The sequence below is a fragment of the Somniosus microcephalus genome, chromosome 15 (assembly GCF_052327205.1).
Source record: "Somniosus microcephalus isolate GS21.2 chromosome 15, FLI_Smic_1.0, whole genome shotgun sequence".
Taxonomy (NCBI): Eukaryota; Metazoa; Chordata; class Chondrichthyes; order Squaliformes; family Somniosidae; genus Somniosus; species Somniosus microcephalus.
This window is the reverse complement of record NC_141001.1, coordinates 58980126-58997930: the sequence shown is the minus strand read 5'-3', so window position 1 is coordinate 58997930 and position 17805 is coordinate 58980126. Positions and strand designations below refer to the sequence as shown.

At 47.3% G+C, this 17805-nt stretch overlaps 1 protein-coding gene across 9 annotated transcripts in view; it reads right to left on the bottom strand.

The window, feature by feature from the left end:
* The window catches only part of plekha7b (pleckstrin homology domain containing A7b), a 652966-nt gene that overhangs the window by 272773 nt on the left and 362388 nt on the right, over positions 1-17805 (bottom strand). Inside the window, exon 1 of one of the 9 annotated variants that reach the window (XM_086007870.1) lies at positions 1845-1999. The exons of the other annotated variants lie outside the window; for them this stretch is intronic. The gene's annotated coding sequence lies outside the window, so the exon portion shown is untranslated. Of the gene's footprint in view, positions 1-1844; positions 2000-17805 lie in introns of those variants that run through there. 9 annotated transcript variants of the gene reach the window in all.

Here is a 17805-nt window from a genome sequence, read left to right as displayed (position 1 = left end):
TGAAAGCCACTTCTTCTGCAGTGGGTTATGGGAGGCCACTGATAATGACAGATTACTTTAATGTAAAAAGAAGATTTTTTTTTATATAAAAGAGCTAACTTTTTTTTTTCTCCATTAAACCTTCCAGCTTTGAGCTCCAATCTAAGCTGGGTTATCTTTTTTCAGTTGAGCACAGGAATACAATTATCACTCTGGGTTGGGGACAGGGAGGAAACAAAATCAGCCAGGGTTAACACTTCTGACCTCCGTTGGAAGTGCACGTGTACAGATCTCGGGTGAGGGCAGAATAGACAGTCCACTACCCGCCTCACTGTGATCAAATAGGTTGCCAACACTCACTCTGATGAATAAAGGCATTTGAGCAAAGTACCAAGGAACCTTACCACAGCAAGGAGTTAACACCTTCAGAGGAAGTGAAGAAAGGAAAAATAAATAACCAAACTCTTTGTGGATGTAGTTCTTGGAAGTAAAGGCAGATTGCGGATTTGTATCCATAGTGTACACATTCCCAAATGACACCGAGATCATTAAATTAGTTAGAGCAAATCTAACAATTGTTAGCACACTAATGACTACTGATGTTATTTTTTCCAAAAAGAACTGGTCCATGCTATTAACATGTGTCAATGGGGCCAAAGGTTTACGGGAATGAATTAAAGCAAATCTTCCTACTCGTTCTACCAAAGGAGTCCATCACATAATTAACTTCTGATTTTAAATACCACAGAAACCTATTTCAATGGATTCAGTAAATTTGATCTTTCATCCATACAGGAATTCCCATTCTAAAAATGCTCCAATTCAAGACCATGGTATCTGGAAATAATTTACTCTTGTTATACTAGAACAGCATGAAATGTTAATAGGTGGCTTGATGTTACAATGTGAGTTGCAGAATAAGAAAAACTGAGCCTTAGAGACCAACAAGATCCCGGTTTTGACCCCTTGACTGTGCGGAGTTAGTTGATCTTAGCTGGGCCAATGTTAGTGGCACTACAATTGGCCTAAACCCTCGGAGCACGGAAGGGAAAGAGGGAAAAAAAACAGGGTCTCTGTTTCTGATTACTATCCAGTGGCCACAATGCAGTGTTCATGGGTGTGGCTGCATGGTAGGGAGGAGGTCAGGCTTATCTGTGATTTACCCCATCCCAGTTCAGTAGTGTGCCCATACTCACTTCTTGGGCACGGACATGAAGAAAAGATACTTGGGCAAAATATCAACATCTGGCGCCCGTGGTACCATAACCCAGCTGGTCCCCCATCCCCTCTACTCTTCAAAAAAAAAACATAGAACAATATAGCTATAGAACATTGCAGCAACAAGACATTCCTTTTAATTTAAGACAAAATGCTACATACCTCTAACTATTGCAGGCACAAAACATATACACCACATGCAAATGACACCAGTAAATCTGCAGTTAATAGAATATAGCTGCCCTTCAGTTCAAGGTGATGTTGCACCCCATAATCTTTCAATGTCACTCACACATAATTGAAGAGAACCAACAACTAGATCACAAACACCAACATCTGCTGCTGAGCATCTTCCCTGAGGAATATCTTTTCTCTTCAGATTCACTCACAGCAGCCGATAAAAATGTCAAGGTTCAACTCATTCTCCAAGCTCATTAAGAGACAGTGCTTAGGAACCTTATCAGGTTTCACACACTTCCGACTAAGTAACACAGTTTCCACAGAAAGGAAGAGAGGCAGAAGGAGTCCTCCACATCAATAACCTCTCCCTTCAAACAAACAATTCCATTTCACTGGAGTGCTTTCCAAAGTCCAGCATCAGTTATTAATTAGCACGCATTAGTAATTTCGCATTTTTGTACGCTTACAGTTTTCAATTTTGTTCTGCCCTGGAAAAAATATTGGTTATTTCGAATCATCAGTCCCGCACTTGCATCAATACTGTTGGATATCTGACAATTGCGTGCCACGAGTACAGTGCTGAAATAGCACTGGGTATAGGACAGCCATACTCCACTGCTGGGCATTTATTGGCCCAAAATGCACTAAAGCTGTAGAGAGCGCTTCCTCCCTCACATGTTGCGCATTGTGACAAGGAACAGAGGAATTTTTATCTTGCATGTGTGTGATGAACTCATCCTAACATGGCCCCTCTGTCCACAATCTCATTATCCACTCTCAATCTTTTATATCAAGGTCATTAATTATCACTATGACTCGTCCTCGACTCTTTCATTCCTGTACAAAGAGGGTACTTAAAGAGCTTTCACATACTATTTGGCTACAGTTAAATATTAACTGTGCTTGAAATGGCACAAACACATGAAACATAATTGGAAATTTTTACTTTGCTTTGATCAAATTTAACTGTTTAAATCGGTCAGTGCAAAAAAAAAAAAGTAGAAATGCAAAATTCGAATTCAGTTTCTGGTTCTCACTTCACAAATGATTTTGGATTTTTATTCCTTAAGTTACTGGCAATCCCAAGGAGCACAGTGCCACCAATCATTAGGTCGCCAGCATCTTAGAAGATAGGAGCAGGAGGAGGCCATTCGGCCCTTCGAGCCTGCTCTGCCATTCAATGAGATCATGGCTGATCATTCAATTCAGTACCCTGTCCCTGCCTTCTCCCCATATCCCTTTAGCCTCAAGAAATATATCCAACTCTTTCTTGAATATATTTAATGAACTGGCCTCCACCACCCTGTGGCAGAGAATTCCACAGGTTCACCACTCTCTGGGTGAAGTAATTCCTCCTCATTTCAGTCCTAAATGGCTTACCCCTTATCCTTAGACTATGACCCTTGGTTCTGGACTCCCTGGCCATCAGAAACATCCTTCCTGCATCTAGTCTGTCCAGACCTGACAGAATTTTATAGGTTTCGATGAGATCCCCTCTCAATCTTCTAAACTCCAGTGAGTATAAGCCCAATCGACACAATCTCTCCTCATACGTCATTCCTGCCATCCCAGGTATCAGCCTGGTGAATCTTCGCTGCACTCCCTCCATGGCAATAATGTCCTTCTTCAGGTAAGGTGACCAAAACTGCACACAATACTCAAGGTGCGGTCTCACCAAGGCCCTGTACAACTGTAGCAAGACATCCTTGTTCCTGCACTCGAACCCTCTTGCTACGAAGGCCAACATACCATTTGCCTTCTTAACCGCCTGCTGCACCTGCATGCTTACCTTCAGCGACTGGTGCACAATAACACCCAGGTCTCTCTGCACTTCCCCTTCTCTCAATCTACTGCCATGCAAATAATAATCTGCCTTCATGTTTTTGCCACCAAAGTGGATAACCTCACATTTATCCACATTATAGTGCATTTGCCATGTTTCTGCCCAATCACCCAACCTGTCCAAATCGTACTGGAGTTTCACGACATCCTCCTCACAGCTTACTCTCCCACCCAGCTTTGTGGCGTCTGCAAATTTGGAGATATTACATCCAATTCCCTCGTCCAGATCATTAATATATATTGTGAACAGCTGGGGTCCTAGGACCGATCCTTGCGGTACCCCACTAGTCACTGCCTGCCACTCGGAAAACGACCCGTTTATTCCAACTCTTAGCTTTCTGTCCGCCAACCAGTTCTCTATCCAAGTCAATACCTTGCCCCCAATCCCATGTGCCTTAATTTTGCACACTAATCTCTTATGTGGGACCTTATCGAAAGCCTTCTGAAAGTCCAAATACACCACATCCACTGATTCTCCCTTATCTATTTTACCAGTTACATCCTCAAAAAATTCCAGCAGATTAGTCAAGCATGATTTACCTTTTGTAAATCCATGTTGACTTTGTCTGATCCTGTCACTGCTTTCCAAGTGCTCTGCTATTACATCTTTTATAATAGACTCCAGCATTTTCCCAACTACCGATGTTAGGCTTACCGGTCTATAATTCCCCGCTTTTTCTCGACCACCTTTTTTGAATAGTGGGGTAACATTAGCTACCCTCCAATCCATGGGTACCATTCCAGAGTCTATCGAGTTCTGGAAGATGACCAGCAATGCATCTACTATCTCTTGGGCCACTTCCTTAAGTACCCTGGGATGTAGGCCATCAGGCCCTGGGGATTTATCGGCCTTCAGTCCCATCAATTTTCCTAACACCATTTCCCTGCAAATGCTGATTTCTTTCAGTTCCTCCCTTTCATCAGACCCTATGTTCCCCGGCATCTCTGGGAGGTTATTTGTGTCCTCCTTTGTGAAGACAGAACCAAAGTATGTATTTAGTTGGTCTGCCATTTCCTTGTTTCCCATTATAATTTCCCCTGATTCTGACTGTAAGGGACCTACGCTTGACTTCACCAATCTTTTTCTCTTCACATATCTATAAAAGCTTTTACAGTCAGTTTTTATGTTCCCTGCTAGCTTACTTCCATATTCTATTTTCCCTTTCTTAATTAATCCCTTTGTCCTCCTTTGTTGGCTCCTAAACTGCTCCCAATCCTCAGGATTATTGCTTTTTCTAGCCAATTTATATGTCCTCTCCTTGGATCTTATGCTATCCCTAATTTCCCTCGTTAGCCATGGTTGAGCCACCTTTTTTGTTTTATTTTTATGCCAAACTGGGATGAACAAATTCTGTAGCTCATCCATTCGGTCTTTGAATGTTTGCCATTGCCTATCCACTGTGAACCCTTTGAGTGCCATTCCCCAATCAATCCTACCCAACTCGCTCCTCAGACCATCGTAGTTTCCTTTATTTAAATTGAGGACCCTTGTCTCTGAGTCAACTACTTCATTCTCCATCTTAATGAAGAATTCAATCATATTATGATCGCTCCGACCCAAGGGGCCTCGTACAACAAGATTGCTAATTAATCCTTTCACATTACATAATACCCAGTCTAAGATGGCCTGATCTCTGGTTGGTTCCTCAACATATTGGTCCAGGAAACCATCCCGTAAACACTCCAGGAATTCCTCCTCCACAGTATTGTTACTAATTTGGTTGGCCCAATCTATATGTAGATTAAAGTCACCCATGATGACTGCTGTGCCCTTATTGCACGCTTCTTCAATTCCCCTTTTAATGCCATCCCCAACCTCTGCCTTACTGTTTGGAGGTCTATATACCACTCCCACTAATGTTTTTTCCCCCTTAGTATGCAAACAAATGCATTAAAAATGTAACAATACTGTTCAAGTTAAAATGTTTACTTTGTGGGTTCATCAGTGCTGTCCCTAGGGTCCGGACCCAATTTATGACACCTCATCCTTATCCATTCCAGGTCAAAAGATGTGCACGTCAGAAGATATGCCATCTTGTTGAGTATAACTGCATCACAGTTATCTATAAATGTGAATCACAGAACTCACAGAAACCCCACAGTGCAGATAGAGGCCATTTCGGCCCATCGAGCCTGCACTGACACATATCCCACCCGATCCCCGTAACCCCTACACCAACACATATCCCACCCTATCCCTGTAACCCCACGTATTTAATCCCCCTAACACTAAGGGTCAATTTATCATAGCCAATCAACTTAACCCGCACATCTTTGGACTGTGGGAGGAAACCGGAGCACCCGGAGAAAACCCACGCAAACACGGGGAGAATGTGCAAACTCCACACAGACAGTCGCCCGAGGCTGGATTCGAACCCAGGTCCCTGGCGCTGTGAGGCAACAGTGCTAACCACTATGCCACCGTGCTGCCCGTGAAATGATGCTTTCATTCCCCTATTTGGCCAGAGAGGAAAAAAACTCTCAGCGCCATCATTTTTCAAGATAGAACAGTTTGGGATTTGGAGCGAAGATGGTGAAAAACTCGCCCTGACTCTGTTGAAATGCCTTCACAAAGTGAGTTTGGCTGAAACCTCCTGCAGTCGAGAAATTCTGTAAAATGGGCAGGAAACAAGGGTCATATCTCGCTTCTTGTAATATGAGACAACCAGAAATGGACAGAGATGAAGTAATGGTCAGCCAAGGGTAGCACTGGTGAACTCAAGAGATTTAAAGTGAAGTGTATTTAGAGTTGGCTGGATTTCCTGGCCAAGAAGAAAAATGAAGTTTTCAATAATAATTCTAAAAAATGCCAAAGTGACTGATAATAGATGCCCAATTTATCTTCTACAGTACAATGTAAAGCAAGAGTAGAAGCTGCCTTGATTTCCTCTGGAGACTTGAGGTGGAATTACTCTTTGGGAAATATACAAAGCTCTTATTTTACTGATTACTAATCAGAGCTACAAACTTTACTGATTTTGCCTCTTTTAATAAGTCACTTTTCTGGCCTAAACTTATCAATTTCCTATCAAAAAGTTTAAAGAAAAATAGAGATCGAGGCTCAGGCTTCAGTGTCCCTGGGTTGGCGAGGGGTTTCCACCCCTAATCATTGCAGCTAGAAACTCAGGCCGCGAATTTAATGGAGGTGGTGGGTCGGAGTCAGGTTGCCTGGTGGGCGGGTTCCAGTTCCGCTGGTGGTTTCAGCCTCTCCCCAGTCTAGATTTTCAGTTAAGTGGGCTCATTAAGCCCGCCGTGCACGCTACCCGGCCCAATATGTGTGTGAGTGGGTCTGCTGCTCGCCACTGCTGACGTCACTCATTCAGTTGTTTTTAAAGGGCTCCATGTAGCCTTAGCTTCTCATTTCCTTTCTGCTGCTCTGGGAATTGTTCAGCTCATTATGACTGCTGCAAGGGCAAAGGCTTCTCAAAGGTTTGCCGAAGACTCCCTGTAAGTTCTTGTGGAGGGAGTAAGAGGGCGCAGGGACATCGTGTTCCCTCGTGATGGCCAGAGGAAGCCTCCTCAGCAAACAAAGGCATCCAGGCTGCGAATTTGAGAGGTCAGCGCTAGGTCAGCTTGCTCACGCACATGGGTCCAGAGCTGAAAATGCTTCAATGATCTTCTGCGCTCATCAAAAGTGAGCATCACATCACACTTTACTTCAACCTGCTTCCTTTCTCATCACCAGCACTCTTCATCGTCCGCCTACTCCTCCACATCCCACCTTACCCTTACACCCTTACTTATCCCTCTCTCTCTATGTACAGAATTACTTCACCATCCTACTATGCACCCCTCACACTTGCGCTCACTGTTATGCAATGACAACTAACAATGCACAGGGAGGCGCCTTCCTCTTGGCACCGCACTCCATCTTGGCCTCCCTCTAAGCTTCTATTTATGCATTCTTCACACTCACTCCATTAATCTTGATGAAACTCAACTTGTGTCCCTCCTTGCAGGAAAAGATAGCCCACAATAAGAGGGAGAGAGCGCGAAGACAGGAGGAGGGCCACCATCCCTTGCGACGTTGACTTGTGCAGAGGAGGCTGCTCAAGAGATCGTGGGAGGTGGTGAGAAGCTGGAAGTGGGGGACGGAGAGACGGGCACATTAGATGAAGCTGGTAACAAAATAGATTTTAAACCCTCTCATTTAGATTTCATGATTGACTGAAATGGCAAATAATGTTCATAGAGATTGACTTTTGATCATCTGCACAATAGGATGTGTCTGCTACCTAAATATCAGATGTCTAACTCATGCCTTTGCTCTCCCACAGGATCATTGAGAGCCCCCCTCCTCATGGTCCAGGAGGAAGAGCCAGACGACTCCTCAGAGGAGCCTGTAGCCTCTGAGGGGGCAGCGTCACCAGAACTCAGCCCACCCAGCACCAGCGCAGACACACACACCTCAGTGGGTCCATCGCCACATAGAAGAGTGTTGTCACCTGGTGTATCACAGCTCACAAGTGAGCATCAGCAGATGGTGGAGACAGTCACAGCAGAGGAGAGTCCTCGTCGGAGGTCGCAGGACACTCCTAGTTCTGCTCAGCTGCATGCAGACGCTGTGCCTCTGGGGCCATCCAGAAAGAGAGCGGTGCTGGAACTTCAGCAACAAGTGCAGGAGTCTCTGACAGGTTTTGCATCCACGGTAACTGCAAGTGTGCAGAGAATGGAGTAGTGCATCTCAAACATGAGCACTGCCATGGTGGAGGCAATGGCGCATGAAGAGGGTGGCAACCTCCTTGGAGGACATAACTCACCAGACTCAACAGAGCATGGTGACTCTTCTAAATAGATGGCCTGCTATGGAGGATAGATGGGCATCTATTGAGGAGAGACACCAGAGGTACATGGATGTCCCTGTCATGAGGACTGTCAGTACAGAGACGGGTCCTCATGGCCCCACTGATGTGCAGCAAGGTGCTCTCTCCGGCTACTTGCTAGCAGTGAAGTGCGAGTGACCCATGAGAGGGATGTTGGTGGTCGACAACAAGGAAGTGTGGGCTCCTCTCCAAGCGCTCACACGACCATGTCACTGCGGAGCACTCAGTCAGAGGCCCAAATTCCGCACCCAACGGAGACGGCCGTCTCAGCCCCTGCAGAGCCACAGGAGGAGCAGACTGTGGAGGAGCCCTCCCAGGCTCCCAAACCCAGGGGACGCCTGCCAAAGGCATCTAAGCAGGCACAGCATCAAAGTGAGCAAGGTGCCTCTATATCTGCTGAAGCAACACACAAATAGTCACAAGGGTGTTGCCTGGCCTGCTGAGTTTTTCCACCTTTTCTGTTGTTATTTCAGATTTCCAGCATCCGCAGTATTTTGCTATCGTAGTCATAAGGGTAGTCACTTGGGTGCTTTATTGGGTGAAAAAGTACCGCGCGTCATCCAGATTGTGATTGCAAAAGTGATGGCAAAGATTTGAAGCCGATGTGTGCTGAGAAATGGAAGTTGCACAGTGAGGGCTCAGGGCTACTTGCATTTGTAATAATGGTGGTGAGAGTGATAGGAAAGCACCGTTTAGTGGACAGATAATGTATGGTGTGTTAAGAAGCTCGTCCTGACATTCATCTCCATCTGCCAGCCACCCGTGGTTGAAGTGCAAGCTTACGTGAATCTGTCATGGACGAGTGCATCCCTTGCCTGACGGCCAGCAATGTGGTCGCCTGCTGCTGGATTGGCCACATCCGCCCCACAAGGCGCGGCTCCTTATCCTCCTCCTTTTCCAAGGAGGCTCTGCACTGAGCCACTTGTTCCTCAGGCAGCGGTAAGCCACGCTGCTGTGCAATGTTGTACAGGGCACAGCAGGCCACGATGATTCTGGAGTGCCTGGCTGGTGCATACTGCAGGGCTCCACCAGATCTGTCTAGGCATCGGAATCTCATTTTGAGCAAGCCGATGGTTTGCACTATGATGCTTCGGGTGGAAATGTGGCTCTCATTGTAGCGCTCCTCAGCTTCGTTTGATGGCCTCCTCATCGGTGTCATGAGCCACTTTTTCAGGGGATAGCTCTTGTCGCCAAGAAGCCATCCGGAAAGTTGGGTTGGCAGATTGAAGAGCTGCGGTACAGTGGACTGGGGTAGGATGAAGGAGTCATGGCAACTGCCAGGGTACTTTGCGCAAACATGCATGATGATCTTCCTGTGGTTACACACCAGCTGGACGTTAAGGGAGTGGAATCCCTTGCGGTTGGCAAATACAGCTGGGTTGTGATGGGGTGCCCTAATGGCCACGTGTGCAGTCTATGACGCCCTGCACCCTTGGGAAGCCTGCCATATTTACAAAGCCAAGCGCGCGCACAGTTACACTTGCTTCATCCGTGAAAAAGTGGATGTAATTGTGCGACTTTGCAAAGAGGGCATCGGTAGCCTGCGTGATGCAGGTGTGTGTGTAGCCGACTGGGAGACGACGCCGATATCTGCAGCTGATCCCTGGAAGGAGCCCGAAGCAAAGAAGTTGAGGGCGGTGGTGACTTTGACAGCCACTGGTAAGGGGTGTCCACACGCTCCTCTGGGCTCCAGGTGTTGGTTCAGTATTGCGCAGATGTCAGCGACTGCCTCTCGTGAATGTCTAAGCCTCCTTTGGCACTGCTGCTCACTCATGTTGAGGAAGCTCATCCTCTTGACTGTAAAGCGGATGTTGGGGGTTTCTCCTGCAGCGACGTGCAGCCCTGCGCTGATGCCCTCTGCCCTGTGCATCATGAGGTGGCTGAGGAGAAGGTTGGCGCTCCTGTTGTTGGAGCTGCTGCTGTGCCTGGTTGTGCTGCTGCTGCTCTTCCTCTGAATCAGACGACCAGGATGAGAGGGTATAAATGGTTCCCATTCCGCTGGAATATATCTCAGTCGAGGAATAGAGGTTGTTTGCGCTCAGCCAAGGTGGCCAGAGGATATTTCAAAGAGGGCACACTGCATATGGATTTCAGTTTGAACACTCTCGGGATCAGTAGAGCTGAAAAATGTTTGCCAAAACCTCAAAGCACTAAGTTGTAGCATCTGAAACTCAGATGTTGCAGGACTGCTTTTAAGCTGTTCGAGCAGCTGGCAACAATTCAGGTCCTTGCTAAACCTGACACGATGCAGCTGGCGTGTTTGTCGGACAACGGGCAACACACAGACAAAGCTGCAAAATCGCAACAGGCAGTTAAAATATTAGCAAGGCAGTTAACAAGCTGTTAACTGCCTTAAGTGACTCTCCACCATTTGTTTTCGGATCTGATCGGGACTCGCTGGAGGCAGGATGGCGGCGGGTTTGCAACTCGCCATCAATTATTTTGATTTTCACTACCGACCTGCCTCCAAGCGCCGCCAAATTCACAGCCTCAATGCCTGTGGATGCAAGGCGAGGACAGAAATTGGCTTGACTGCAGTAAGTTCATACAGTTACATGGCCCTGCCAACACTAAGGGGGTGATTTTGCCAATGAGGGCACGTTGGAGGCAGAACTGCTGCTTGGCGGGGTCGATGTCCCGCCTCCATCAATTTGTGGCCAACCCACTCTATTTACCCTTGATTGACCTTAATTAAGGGAAAGCCGGTAACAGAGAACGCCACACGTTTCATCTGTGGGGTTCGCAGCCTTTGGGGAGCCCGCACTTTTGTGGGTAAAATGGGGATAATCCTCTTTTCTGCCTGTTAACAGGCAGGTAAGTGGCACTAATCCCCTTCCCGCCTCCAAGGAGACGGGACCCGGTGCGGGACGGCTACCCGCCTCCTGTCAAGATGGCACGCAGGCGGGTTAGGCACCCGCCCCCACATTCTGCCATTTTCCTGGCAGTCCCGCTTCCCCAGGGCTGGCAAGATTGCGCCCTAATTGTCTGGAATCGCACAAGAATGGCCATTAGGGCTGGAAACTAAAAGGACCGTCAGCATCCACCCAAGCATGGCATTATGGGATACCACCTTCAGGAAAGGAAAGAAAATTGGGAAAAGGCTGCCTAAAGACAAGTATAAACAGTGTAGTGAGCCTTAGAGTTTACTGTATACAGAATTCTAACAGTCAATAACGCAAAGATATAGGTGAGTAAAAGAGCTGCTAGTCTGGCAGACAGTTTCAAACTGGTTTACAAACGAATATTAAGCTTGGTTCAAGTTCTTCATAAAACTGCAGCTAAAGAGGTACCATATATAAATGTTTCCAGCAAAGCCCACATGACCACATCTTAAACAATAGCAAACAATAATAGAAAACACTCCACAGAAACATTTCACACAAAAGGGAGGAGACTTCAAAGATCTACTGCTGCCTTAAGTAGAATATAGTGATGAGGTGGAAATGTCCCATCGCAAATCCTGCAAATCTGTACACTTTTTCTGCCCGACTACCTAAATTTTGCATCAACATCCCGGAAGCAGTGAAAATGTCAATTTCTGAGTGATGGCCCACTTAACTTAATTACATTTAGCATGGTAAGTATCATAAATAAATTGATAACCAGTCATTTTGTGGCCAGGGCATGATTTTACATTTAAGTGTTCTGCACAGGGAAAATGGTTTGGTACATTGGAATTCTAGACTTGGATCAAGTGCACCTTTATGTGGAGTCAACTGATTAACAAGACAAAAGCTATAGGAATCTGTACTGGTCATTGCCTAAACAGGACTTTATGCTGCTTGAAAATGTGCTGCAGTACTGTATTACATCTCAGTAATTCAGACAACAGCAAAAGCCACTCGGCAACACAACTACCATTCAACTGTGTCACAAGTATGTCCTTTTCATGAGTGCCATGTCGCAATGTGCATGAGTGAGATGCAGATTGCACATAAGGCACCTTTATGTGAGGAGGTGCCACTGACAACACTCACATATAAATCATCCAGTCTCCACAGTTTCGATGGCATCTGAAACTCTCTCATGGATCTTGCGATCTGCCAGTGGATTAGGAGCCTCCTGTTCTTGGAGCCAGTTCTACCCATCATTATGCAAAATAGTGTCATGACACAAGCATGCAGATGCATGGCACAAGCTCAGCATTGATTCTCACATATTGCTATTTAGAAAAGTGCTACTCAAAAAAAAATCAAACTACAAAGTAACCTTAACCATCGGGGTTTACTTTAAAAACACATCCCAAGGTTCTCTCGATGCTTCATGGGTAAATCCATCTCCTGGTGCAGTGAAAGACCCTCTCGACCAGGAAACTTCTGTACTGGTCTTTGCCTAAACAGGACTTTATGCTGCTTGAAAATGCAGCATTGAACTTCCATGTTCAATTCCCTATATGCACTCTTAACTGACCAGAGCATTGACAGTGGTATGGGTACTACAATTGGCCTCTGCGTCCCAGAGCAAGAAAAGCAGCTCAGTTCCCAATCCTGACCACTATCCAGTGTCCCCTAATCAAAGGTGTATTTGCACAGAAGTCAATTAAAGACAGAATTAGGCCTTGCTATGTTGCCCCACCATGCTCAAATAACCTGCTATCCTGAATGATGAATGGGCGAGGTACTGGAGGGCGACCTATGGAATTATGCACTAGTTAGAGTCGGCACATATAGAAGAGGAGTGAAAATTTCCAAATATTCAGCTGGATCCAGGTCTTGAAGCTGCCCCATATTACATAGATTATAAATGTACAAGTAGGAATTAAAGCCGGGCTGACTAACTACATTTCCTCACTCTACATTTTTGGAAATGTTTCTACACACTTTATAATGCTTGCCACTCTTCACCCACTGGCTTCCATCAGGGACAAGAGACAGAGATCAGTGTTGCAAGTACATAAACTGTGTGTTACACACCTTTCAAATGGCTGATAGATTAAAAATGAATGGTGTGAGGAGTAACAATTTTCCCACAAATAGGCTGTATGAGGATCCATTTACAATGAAACATTGCATCTGTAAAGCTGAAAACTGAAAAAAAGAACCGCTGAACATTTTAATAGTAAATGAACACCTAGGCAACCATTCCAAGTGCATCAAGAGATTTATGGACCGGCAAAATATTCTAATCATCCACTCTGAACAAAAATCTCCAGTCTTCAAAGACCAGAAACAGCTTCATTTTAACTACACACACAGGATCAGATTGGTTTTCTTCGATTAGATATTGCTGCACAAACATTTAATCAATACCTTAATGAAACCTTCAAACATGCAAAACCCCACTTAATATTCAAAAGTCAACAATTTGTACAACTGCACAGCCTCATTATATCAAATGAATCTTAATTCTCAATCTGTGTACTGGTACTGTAATTCCAGAAGCCTAGGAATTATCACGTGCAATATTAGTGTATTCTTTTGTCTGCGATTTGATGATACAATAGCGCGTTTATTGCCTCTGTTAAAAATAGCAGAGAATACATGCTCACTGCAGCCATTCCATCAACCCAGATAAGAGATGTTACATACCGTGCTGCTGCTTCTCCTACAATACTGTACACCCTTCAGAGGTATTGCTAAAGATAGGATGAGTCACAGATTGTGTGCAATCACCTTAAAGTTCAGTTTGATAGCTTCGAACACAGAGAAAGAGAGAACGAAAAGTAGAAAGGACTTGCATAACATTAAGATTGAAAAAATATGAATTTATTAAGTATTTGATGGTTCCTGGTATAGCAGCTTTTGAAAAAGATTCCAAAGTGATAGGGCTATTAAATTGGGTAAGACTTAATACCATTAAGAAATTATTGCTTAATTTCATCTTTCCCTGACTCATTTTTAAAAATAATTGCAACACACTAAGACCAGTGTGTGAAGAATGAAGGACCTATTCCCTTACCCTTGAAGCTGCACACTTGAAGTTCACTAATTCTCTGGAGAGTGCAGACTGCACTCAACCATCCAGTGAATCAGTGCGTTAGTGCCCACTGGCTATCCTAAAATGAGAAGTTTTGAGTTATTGAGATGACACCGTATCTTCACATATAAACAGCTGCATAATTGGCATTCCCAGACTTTTTTTTCTTAAAAAAAAATGCCCGAGTGTAGTTAGAGAAGTTAATTAGCACGTGAGGAAAACCTGACGAAAATGTAGGTCCCGGAAACCTGTTCCAGTGGCTCCATGGCTGTTAAAGGTTCCACTGTGGCGGAGCCACCAAAGGACTCAGATCGTTTGTACATAATTCCTTTCACAACATGTTAGCTACAGTCTGAGTCTGTATCTTTATTTATGCTGTTTAACTGTACAGAGTGTGGTTGCTTTAACAGCGCGGTTAAAACGTGATGACGCCACGCCGTTCATCACGTGATGCCCCAATGGCGGGAAAACGTCATGACGTCAGCCACAGGACTGCGGGGGCAGTCCTCGTGGAGCCTCCAGAGAGAGCAGACCTAACTTCGATGTTATCCTGCAGTTTCTTGTTAAAGCCTGTTTGTTTCATTAAAGTTCAGTTTGTTTGATCGCCTGAGTAGAACTCAGTCTCTCAGTCTTTTAGTTAGGTACCCACGTTCCTACATTGGTGACCCCAACTTTCGTGAACAGTTTTCGCGGAAGATCTTCAGCATGGACGCGAACGCTGTGACTCTGAAACTGCCAGAGTTCTGGGAGCAACAACCAGCCACGTAGTTCATTCAGGCTGAAGCCCAGTTCGCCATCAGGAACATCGTCACAGATCAGACCCGTTATTAATACGTGGTCTCCGCCCTCGATAGTGCAACTGCCTCGCGGATCGTCAGCCTTCTCGGTAGTCCTCCTACTGACAGCAAGTATGTTACCTTAAAGGCGCGGTTGCTACAGGTCTTCGGGCTGTTGAAGTCAGAACGCGCTCGCCGGCTCCTCACGATGCCTGGCCTCGGGGACTCCAAACCGTCCGAGTTCATGAGCCAAATGCTCACGCTCTTGGGTGCCGAACCGGAATGCTTCCTCTTCCGGGAGCTATTCCTCTGCCAACTGCCGGAGCAGGTACAGGCTGCCTTAGCCAGATCAGAGATTACAGACTGCGCCGAGCTTGCTGCTGAAGCAGATAAGATTTTCACAGTAACCTAGCAGTGCTGCGCGGCCACGAGGCGCCCATCCCCCACAGATGCGGTTCCAGCTCCTCCTGCAGTGGCCTGGTGCTCCTACCATGCCCGTTTTGGCGGGAAAGCACGACGCTGCCGCTCTCCCTGCAGTTTTGCGCCCCCCAAAAAAAAAGGCTCCTGCAGCATTCCTGGCGAAGGAGGGCCGGGTCTAACGGGCGCTCTGCGGTTGCGATGGCCGTCGGATCTACGGGGAAACTTCTTTACATCACCGATTCTCTATCGGATCGACGTTTCCTTTGTGACACCGGGGCGCAGTGTAGCATCCTACCTGCGTCGAATCTTGATGTGCAAACTGGGAACCACGGTTTTTCCCTCGTGGCGGCTAATGGCGCAGCAATTCGAACTTTCCGAAAGCGGCGGGTCCAACTCTGTTTCGGCGGTCAGCGCTTCCATTGGGAATTCGTCACGGCCAGTCTCGCAGGCCATCCGAGGGGCAGATTTGTGTGTGCCAACGGCCTCCTCGTCGATGTCCGGCACCGCCAGTTGATCAACTCGGCCACTTTCCACTCGATTCCGTGCTACCACGGTACCACTGTAGCACGCTCTATCGCCTGCACTTCCCCTTCTCCAGATGACTTCACTCGGCTCCTCGGAGAGTTTCCGGAGCTGACGAGGCCCACTTTCTCCTCCTCGACCACGAAGCGTGGTGTTGAACATCATATCACCACTACTGGCTCCCCGGTTTATGCACGGGCTAGAAGGCTCGAACCCGGCAAGCTCGCGGCTGCGAAAGCGGAGTTCGACACGATAGAGCGGCTTGGGATTATTTGCCGGTCGAACAGTCCCTGGTCTTCGCCTCTCCACATTGTTCCGAAACCGGGCGGCGGCTGGTGGCCATGCGGTGACTACCGAAGCCTGAACGACGCCACTACTCCTGATCGGTACCCGATCCCGCATATTCAGGATTTCTCGGCCCATTTGGCGGGAAATTCTATCTTTTCTAAAGTCGACCTCGTCCGGGGGTATCACCAGGTTCCCGTGCACCCGCAAGATGTCCCGAAAACCGCAGTCATCACCCCTTTCGGGCTCTGAGTTCCTGCGGATGCCGTTTGGCTTGAAGAACGCGGCACAGGTTTTCCAGCGCTTAATGGACTCCGTGCTCAGAGACCTGAACTTCATCTTCGTCTACCTTGACGACATTCTCATCGCCAGCGCTAGCAAGGAAGAGCACATCTCCCATTTGCGCACCCTCTTTACATGCCTCAGCCAGCACGGTTTAATCATCAACCCGGCCAAGTGCCAGTTCGGCCTGCAGCGGATCGATTTCTTGGGACACCGAATAACATCAGACGGCGCCGTCCCCTTACTGACGAAGGTGGAAGCTGTTACCTCTTTCCCGCGCCCGCCAACCATCAAGGCTCTGCAAGAGTTCCTGGGGATGGTCAACTGTTATCACCGATTCGTCCCTAAGGCGGCCCAGCTAATGCAACCTTTGTACGGGGCCCTCAAGGGCAAGGATCCAATCAGCTGGACGGCCGAGATGGACCAGGCGTTCGTCAACACCAAGAGCGCTTTGGCCAACGCAACCATGCTGGCGCACCCACTTCCAGGTGCCACCATCGCCCTTACCACAGACGCGTCAGACTACGCCATTGCCGCAGTGCAGGAGCAGTGGGTGAACAGCACGTGGCAACCGCTGGCGCTTTTCAGCCGTCAACTACGGAAAAATGAAAAAAAATACAGCACCTTCGATCGGAAGTTACTGGCCCTTTTCCTAGCCATTCCCGATTCTTATTGGAAGGACGTCCCTTCACAGCTTTTGTCGACCACAAGCCTCTAACGTTCGCCATGGCCAAGACCGCCGAACCGTGGTCCGCTCGTCAACGACGTCACCTGACGTTTATTTCTGAATTTACCACGGACATTCAACATGTGTCTGGTAAGGACAACCTGGTGGCGGATTGCCTCTCCCGCGCGACGGTCCACTCGGTTCACCTGGGGATTGACTACGCCCTCATGGCTGCGGATCAGGCCTCGGACCCAGAGGTCCAATCATACAGAACCGTCCCCTCTAGTTTCCAAGCGACTGACGTCAGTTTCCAGGCCGCAGGCGCCACGCTCCTTTGCGACGTCTCCATGGGCGTTCCCCGACCTATCGTGCAAGTTGCATGGCGCCGGAAGGTGTTTGATGCCATACACGGGTTGTCGCACCCTGGTATGAAGGCTTCACAACAGCTCATGTCGGCGAAGTTCGTCTGGAAGGGTATGCACCTCTATGTCCGTGACTGGGGCAACACCTGCGTGGTCTGCCAGAAGGCCAAGGTCCAGCGTCATGTTAAAGCTCTAGTGGCTACGTTCGCTGTTCCGGAGCGTCGTTTCGACCACGTGGATGTGGACCTTGTGGGGCCACTTCCGCCTTCTCATGGTTATACACATCTCCTCACCATGGTGGACCGCACCACTAGTTGGCCAGAGACAATTCCTTTGGTTTCCACCACTTCGGCAGACATTGCTAGAGCTTTCACCTCCTGTTAGGTTGCCCGTTTCGGGGTACCGGCGGACATCTCTTCCGACCATGGGCCACAATTTTCCTTGGAGCTCTGGAACGCTGTAGCTCAGGGGCTCGGCACCAAACTTCATCGCACCACCACCTATCATCCACAGGCAAACGGCCTTTGCGAGCG